Source organism: Lipotes vexillifer, unplaced genomic scaffold (genome assembly GCF_000442215.2).
Source record: "Lipotes vexillifer unplaced genomic scaffold, Lipotes_vexillifer_v1.1 scaffold929, whole genome shotgun sequence".
NCBI classification, from domain to species: Eukaryota; Metazoa; Chordata; class Mammalia; order Artiodactyla; family Lipotidae; genus Lipotes; species Lipotes vexillifer.
In genome coordinates this window covers 961,739-968,245 of record NW_006795950.1, presented here as the reverse complement: position 1 = coordinate 968,245, position 6,507 = coordinate 961,739, and positions in this window count along the sequence as shown.

Below are 6,507 nucleotides of genomic sequence, written 5' to 3'. Positions count from 1 at the left end.
ACCGCAAAAAAAAAAAAAAAAAAGACTCCACCAAAAACTTGTTAGTACTAATAAATGAATTCAGTAAAGTTGCAAGATACAACATTTATATACAGAAATATGTTCCACATCTATGCACTAATAACAAACCATTAGAAAGAGATATTAAAAAAACAATCCCATTTATAATTGCATCAAAAAATAACTAGGAATAAATTTAACCAAGCGGATGAAACACCTGTACCCTGAAAATTATAAGACATTGATGAAAGAAACTAAAGAAGACACAAATAAATGGAAAGATATTTTGTGCTCATGGGTTGGAAGAATTAATATTGCTAAAATGTTCATACTACTCAAAACAATCTACAGATTTAATCCAATCCCTATCAAAATGACAGACATTTTTCACAGGGGAACAAAAATCATAAAATCTGTATGGAATTACAAAAGATCCTAAGTAACTGAAACAATGTTGAGAAATAATAAGCTAGAGGAATCACACCTGTTAGAATGGCTATAAAATAGAAAAAATAACAAGTGTTGGGAAAGCTGTGGAGAAAAGGGGACCATTGTGCACTGTTGGCGGAGATATAAATTGGTACAGCCACTATGGAAAACAGTATAGTTTCCTCAAAAAATTAAAAATAGAACTACCATACAATCCAGCAATTCCACTTTGGAGTATTTACTTTAAGAAAATAAAACACTAAATCGAAGAGATACATCCACTTTTTGTTCATTGCAGCATTATTCACAATATGGAAGCAACTTACATATCCATTGATAGATGAATGAAACAAGAAGTTCAGCATATATATGTATGCACATATATGTATGTATATATATCCCACTATATACATATACATAGTGAGATATTAGCCATAAAAAGAAGGAAATCTTGCCATTTGTGACAACTTCAATGGACCTAGAGTTTATTATGCTCAGTGAAATAAGTCAGACAAGGAAAGAGAAATACTGAACATTTTCACGTATATGTGGAATCTAAAAAACAAAACTTATGAACAAATATAACAAAACAGATACAGACTCATGGATACAGAGAACAAATGAGTGATCACCAGTGGGGAAGAGGTTGGGGCAGATGAGTGAAACAGGTGAAGGGAATTAAGAGCTACAAACTATCAGTTATAATATAAATAAGTCAATGGAATCTAATGTATAGCAAAGGGAAAATAGTAATATTGTAATAACTTTGTCTCATGCATAAGGTTTAAAAAAATGATTCACTATTTTGTTCACCTGAAACTAATATAATATTGTAGTTCAACTATACCGAAAAAATATTAAATGAATTAGAAAAAATGTTTAAAAGAAGAAAATGTGGTTTATGTATATAGAGAGTGGAATATTATTCAGAAATACAAAAAGAACAAAGTTTTGCCATTTGTGACAACATGGATGGACCCTGGGGGCATTATGCTAAGGGAAAGAAATCAAGCAGAGAAAGGCAAACACCATATGATCTCATTTATATGTGAAATCTTAAAAAGAAAAAAAAAAGGAAAAGAAAAGACATAGATAAGAGAACAGATTACAGATCGGTGATTGCCAAAGACAGGGGTTGGGAGAATGTGCAAAATGGGTAAAGGGAGTCAAAAGGTACAAACTTCCAGTTTTAAAATAAATAAGTCATGAGGATGTAAGGTACATCATGGTGTCTATAGCCAATAATACTGTCTGCATCGTTGAAAGTTTCTAAGAGAGTAGATCTTAGAAGTTCTCATAATAAGAAAAAAAAAATGTAACTATGTATAGTGACAACTGTTAATTAGACTTATTACAGTGATCATTTCATAATATATACAAATATCAAATCATTATGTTGTATGCCTGAAACTAATAGAGTGCTGTATATCAAGTAAACCTCAATTAAAATATTCTTAAAAGAAGAATGCCTCAACAAAGTGAGGTGTATATAAGAAACAGGTATTCATCCCATAACAAACTTTCTTAAGGGCCATTGGGAAGATGTGAGGTTTTTACCAATTCCATTCTTCTTTAAGTTCTGTTTTTATATTTGGAGTTCAAAAGATAGAACTTCACTATATGGAAGATCAATGGCATGGTTAATCAAATTTCCTTGTGGCAGAAAATTAAAAGAAACAGGACCTCAGAACAATAGGATCCTGTGTAACCTGTCTTTGAAAACATCTTACATAAAGGTGTGTGCATGCTTGTGTGAATGTGTTTGTGTGTGTATGTGCATGTGGGCATCTGCACCTATATGTGTGTGCTCTGTGCATACATTTAATTTAATTGGAATCATATTTTTATAATTGCCAGAGGTGAGTATAGAAATATCAACAACAAAATTCTTAATAATGGAGCTTGCAACTGGTGTCCAATAGCCCTGCAATGAAATCTCTGCTTTCACTTTCCAAATAGATGGGAAATAAGCTGTTCTTGAATAAAAGAAAATGCTAAGGAAGACCTAAGAAACACCCCAGTAGACAACTTCTTTGTGAGATACAGCTATGTCATTGTGTGTTATTCCAGTGCCAGGCCAGCATCTTTTTAGCCAATCCAAAAATCTTGAAGTGAAGTAATTGGTCACAGTTCCTAATAGTTTCCTAGTTTTCAGCAAGTATATATATAGTTTTTGGCTTTATTCTGTTAAAAGAAATAAAACCTGATAGAATCAGATTAATGATGATGTTTCAAATAAAAATATTGTTAAATATTTTTTGCTGGCAATAGTGGTAATAAAATATATTGTCCTATAATTTGACTTAGATTTTTAAAAATCAGTATCACAGTACGATTTACCAAATATCAATAGATATCATAATAATATAATAGCCCAACTAAGGTCTCCATAAGTTGAGGCAATACCAAGTCTCATTAATTTTTGTCATCAAGGAGTGCATTGAACAGTCATACTGTAATTATCATGACTTTGGGTCCTGACAACAAGTCTAATGGAGAATATAGTTAGCTTTGGGAAGCACATATTTGTGGAGCTATAAGGAGCAAATTTTGTAGTACAAAAATGGGCAAACCATAACATGTTTGACTAGAACTCTGGAAGACTATAAGTTGATTACAAATGAAGTTAGAGGGATTGGAAAATAGGTTAGATTTTTTTTTTTTTTTTTTTAAATATAGGAACTGACTATTTTACACTTAATCAAGTAACCCTTTCTCTATGTCCAGCTCAGGAATACCATACTATGAAAAAATTATATACTTCCATTGTAGAAATAAGACTAATTATACCATATAAATATAGTTTTTTTTTTTTAATGTACAGATTGCACTCCATTAGAGGAATTTACATTTCTATGGGACACTTATTTTAACCAATAATAAAAAAGAGGGTTTACTTGATAGTTCATGACAAAACTCTATAAGAAAGGTAATTCTGATGCTAATATTTTTTTCTTACAAAACAAATTGATATAAGATGAAATTACCCCTTTTGAGGCAATGTTCATTAGAATTTTAATTTTACCAGTTATTCACAAATAAAACCTTCTGACTTCATGAGTTCTAGATAATTCTCAGTTCAACTTCAACTACATTCAACAAAATCTGACTTTAGGGATGTGTTTGTGTGTGTTTGTGTGTGTGTGTCTGTGTGTGTGAGAGAGAGAGAGAGAGAGAGAGAGAAAGAGATAAAATTATTAATTGATGCATTTTATTTACTCCGTGGTCTTCCTGTATTCTGTCATTGAGAAGGGATTTGTATCAGAAGAAGAATGTTAAAATGACACCAGAGAAGAGAACTAGAGAGCTTTTATTTATTTATTTATTTTTAAAATTGTTATTGGAGTATAGATGATTTACAATGCTGTCTTAGTTTTAGGTGTACAGCAAAGTGACTCAGTTATATGTATACACATATTCACTTTTTTAAGATTATTTCCCCATATAGGCCATTACAGAGTATTGTGTAGAGTTCCCTGTGCTATACAGTAAATCTTTATTAGTTATCTATTTTATATATAGTAGTGTGTATATGTCAATACCAATGTCCCAGTTTATCCCTTCCCCCCCCACCTAACACCCTGGTAACCATAAGTTTGTTTTCTACATCTGTAACTCTATTTCAGTTTTGTAAATAAGTTCATTTGTACCCTTTTATAGATTCCACATATAAGTGATATCCTATGATATTTGTCTTTCTCTGTCTGACTTAGTTCATGCAGTATGACAATCTCTGAAGTCTATCCATGTTGCTGCAAATGGCATTATTTCATTTTTGTTTTCAAAAATGGCTACTTCAAACTATACTACAAGACTGCAGTCATCAAAACAGTATGGTACTGGTACAAAAACAGAAATACAGATCAATGGAACAGGATAGAAAGTCCAGAGATAAACTCAAGCACTTATGGCCACCTAATCTATGAGAAAGGAGGCAAGAATATGAAATGAAGAAAAGACAGTCTCTTTAATAATTGGTGCTGTGAAAACAGGAAAACTACATGTAAACAAATGAAATTGGACTACTCCTTAACACAATATACAAAAATAAACTCAAAATTGATTAAAGACCTAAATGTAAGGCTGGATACTATAAAACTCTTAGAGGAAAACATGAGCAGAACACTCTTTGACATAAATAGCAGAAAGATCTTTTTCAATCCTAGAAAAAGGATTACATTTTCTCATTACCTCCTAGAGTAATGAAAATAGAGAGCTTCTAAGTTCGACTATATATATTCAAGCTGGACTAACCAGCTTGGGTGCTTGTTTTTATCTATTCCTACTCCCATCTCCAAATTAAAAGGATGCTATCTAACCTGGAAAAAAGGAAGAGAGGTGAAGAGTGTATGCTGTCCTAGGCCCTCCCTTTACTCTGTTGACAGAGTCTTGGGGTGATACCTAAATTAATTGCTATCACAATATGAGATGTTCAGGTGAATACTCTGTGTCATGCTTTCAGCATCTAGCAGTGAACACAGCCATTCCTTGACAAAAGACATCAAAGACAGCTCAAGAAGACATGTCAAAGTAGAAATGATACCATGCTGGGCATGGGCATGAAAGAGTAAGAAAAAATATTATTATTAAAAGAGGACATTTTACTTTAATCTTTCTTAATCTCCTGTCCTTATGTAGGAGTGCTCCTACGTCTCACCACCACCATCAATACTTCCTTCTTACCTGGGAATAGTAGCATAAAACAGATTCAATTTTCCCTGCTTCTGAGAGAGGATTGCAGACATATTGAAGGATGGCTATGGACCAATGGGAGATTGTAGATTTGAACAGGAAGAAATGTCAGGTGATATGAACCAGATACACGAAGGCCTTGTGTGACAGCAGCAGGAGCTCTCAGAAAACATGTGGGGCAAGTTCTACCTAGAGTAGGTTGTAGAATATAAGTAGGGATATTTACCAATACCCCACAGAGAACACCATATTAATGGTGAAAACTTGCAATCATTCCCCCTGAGTTTAGGAACAAGAAGGTGATGTTCACTCTTGCCACTTCTATTCAGCATTTTACTGAAGGTGTTTGTCAGGGAAATTAAGTAAGAAACTGAAATAAAGGACATCAAGTTTGGAAAGGAATAGAAGGGAAATTTTGTTCACAAATGGCATGAACTTGTATATAGAAAATTATTGAGAATTTACATAGGCTGAAAAAAGAGTGAAGTAAATTAATTCAGCAAGAACACAGGATACAATATCAATAAACAAAATCAATTATATTCCTATATAGCAGCAATAAAAGTTCCAAAGATAAAATTTAAAACAATCCCCATTTACAGTAGGATTAAAAAGAATAAATACTTATAACCTTGTACACTAAAAAATGCAAAAGTCTTTGAAAGAAATTAAAGAAGACCTGAATAAATGAAAAGACATCCAATGTTCATGAATCAGAAAACTTAATGTTGCCAAGATGACAACACTTACAAATTGATCTACCAATTCAACACAATTCTTATCAAAATCTCAGCTGGCTTCTTAGAACAAATTGATGAGTGGATACTGAAATTTATATAGGAATGCAAAGGACCTTGAGCAGGCAAACCAATCTTGAAAATAACAAAGTTGGAGGAATCACATATCTTTATTTTAATATTTACTATAAAGCTACAGTTATCAACACAGGTTGATATCTGAATAATGACAGATATTATGAAATGTAATACAGAATCCAGAAACAATCCTTGCAACTATGGGCAATTGATTTTGACAAGTGTCAATGCAATTCAAAAAGGAAATTAAAAAATGAGTGGTAGGGGTTTCCCTGGTGGTGCAGTGATTTAGAGTCTGCCTGCTGATGCAGGGGACACAGGTTTGCACCCTGGTCTGAGAAGATCCCACATGTCGCGGATTGGCTGGGCCCCTGAGCCTGCACGTCTGGAGCCTGTGCTCCACAACGGCAGAGGCCACAACAGTGAGAGGCCCACGTACCACAAAAACAAAAACAAAAACACAAAAAAACAAAACAAAACAGCAACTAAATACTCACATCCAAAGGAATGAAGTTGGACCCCTATTATATCCCACATAAAAAAAATAAAAAAAAAAAAAAAAAAAAAAAAA